The following is a 2,500-nucleotide window of genomic DNA, read 5'->3' as shown; positions in this document are numbered from 1 at the left end:
CTCAGTTCTTGATATTATTCAGTGTCTTTCACGGATGCATTTTATTATCAAATAGGACAAGAAAAGGTGTAGAGAAGGAGGAAAAAAAAACGTGTGTACTCCCTTCTCTCATTTTCCTTTCTCTATCCCTTTCTATTTCGCACATGGACATCGTGACTGATTTAAGAAGGAAAAAAAGAACAAGAGAGATAAAGAAAGACCATGTGACCTCTAACGATAGAGAAAGAAATGCGACTGAAGGAAAAGACAGACATTTTATTTTTGTTTTTCATTTATTTCATGTAATTAATAGTATTATCGTGATTATTCTGTAAAAAACAAAAACAAATATTATGATTTGAATGTCAAGATACAGACACTTTGAGAACTTCTGTAAGAATTCTCATTAACTTGAAAAATGGTGTGAGAAATGATTTTCTTATTTGGGTAAACTTATGTGTTTCCATATACAGTAATATCAATTCTGTATTTCATTTTGTTTTATAAAAATACTTGATTGAAATGTATGAAAATTTGAAAGAAGGACATTCACTGATGTACCTAAATGTTTTTTATTGTGATTATTTTTACCTTAGTTAATACGTTATTTGTAGTGGGTGGAATGAACCTATTTTTTATTACTTTTATTGTTATAATGATTATTTGTTTTAATCAAGTGAAAAAAATTGTAGATTCCTAATTTTATTTACCTTCCGAGAAATTGGAACAAGACGCATCACTTAGAAAGTAACAGTAACGGTGACCTAATCAACCCAAAATTAAGCTATGTCCAAAGGTGTGCTCGGAGTCACCAGGTGATCTCGGGGTGTTAGATTAGGTTGGTGGTGTTTATGTAAGATTGTACCCTGGGATCTCCTACTGACATTAATGGATACTCAACTCTGCCTAAAAAAAACACCAATGTTTACTTAATGTAAAGGTGTAAGTTCATTGGTTTAAGTTGCTGAGGAGTTAATTTCAAATGTTGGCTGCTGTGTTGGTTTCTTTTTAAGGCACAGGTAGTGGGAGGACAAATTTAATACCCACTAACTAGTTTTCAGCAGTAATGTAACCTGCCTAGAGGTTGTAAGGTGTTAGAGAGGTATTTTGGCAAGTCAAGAGTTAAAGTCATGTTTAGATTTTTTTTTTTTTTTTTTAAGAGAACCGCCTTCGCTGAAAATAGTTGAATCCTGGTTACAAATGAGACCTGTTTGAAACTCCTGTTGTTTAAGTACAGGTCAAAAATTTATGTGCTAATAAAATAATTAGCTTACTTTCTGAAAAGGCTACCTTGTGATGAATTTATTTTTGATAGTTTTTGGAAACCTAATTCTCATTTGTTTTGAAGTTTATTTGTAACACAGAAGGCCTCCTTGTATTGTTTATATGAAATGTTGAAGTTTTGCCAAATCCAGCTTGCTTGCTCACTGTTTCCAAAATGGTGTCATTTGTACTTGGGGGTATTGTGATCTTTTATTGATTTTATTTGTTAATTTTTTATTATTATCATTATTATTATATATTTTTTTTTTTGGGGGGTGTAATCTTGAATTTTTTTATGATCTTTATTTTAGGATTATTTTTGGTAATGTGTATATGTGTATATGTGTTTATGTGTTTATGTGTATATGTGTATATGTGTATATGTGTATATGTGTATATGTATGTATATATGTATGTATATATGTATATATGTATATATGTATATATGTATATATGTATATATGTATATATGTATATATATATATATATATATATATATATATATATATATGAATGTGTGGCCTCACCATACCTTCCAAGTGGTTATACAATGACATTTGATCTGTACAAGTAGGCTGAGATTTATGCAGATTAGGTGAGATTCTGTAAGCAGTGCTACCAGTCCTGTTACATAACCTTGCTTCTCTGATAACACTAGTATCCTGTAAACATTGGTGCCTTTAGATTACTCAATAGTAGTCATTTACAGTCCTAAACTTATGTTATTTGTTCTATTTTCAAGAGAATGTTCATTAAGAGCAAAGAGATAGAGAATATTTTTTGTGTATATATATATATATTTAGTGGTAACTGAAATACCAAACATTTTTGGCTGTCAACTCCATTATGTTGAATGTGTTAATCTCCTTCGGATGTCTTTATTATTGTAACTCAAGGTCTCCTTTTTCTGTGAATGTCTACTGATTTTTGCTCTCTTTACATATTTTGATAATCTGTATTCAGTGAAAGAGTGTTTGTAAGATCTATTGAGGTGCATTTTTTCCTTGCCTTTCATATTTTATTTAGATCAGCTTTTAAAAGATTAGACCAATATAATCGAATATGCAAGACATATTTCAGGAAACGTTTATCAAAAGGGAAAAGGAAGGGGGTCTCAAAGCAAAATAACTTGAAAAATGATATTGCTTGAAACGGTGGGACTGAGAAAGAGTTGTCTCCACTATATGTTCCAGAAGGGAGGGCAAAAGATCAAGCAAGAGCAATAGCATAATTAATTGAAATTAGGCCAAAGGTTAGA

The 2,500-nt window shown here is 30.8% G+C and overlaps 1 protein-coding gene across 4 annotated transcripts in view; it reads left to right on the top strand.

Moving 5' to 3' along the window:
• Positions 1–2,500, top strand: part of LOC125047427 (unc-112-related protein-like) — a 59,284-nt gene that overhangs the window by 289 nt on the left and 56,495 nt on the right. The window lies entirely within an intron of this gene.

Source organism: Penaeus chinensis, chromosome 41 (genome assembly GCF_019202785.1).
Source record: "Penaeus chinensis breed Huanghai No. 1 chromosome 41, ASM1920278v2, whole genome shotgun sequence".
NCBI classification, from domain to species: domain Eukaryota; kingdom Metazoa; phylum Arthropoda; class Malacostraca; order Decapoda; family Penaeidae; genus Penaeus; species Penaeus chinensis.
The sequence above is the reverse complement of the archived record's forward strand: the minus strand, read 5'-3'. Positions and strand labels throughout refer to the sequence as shown.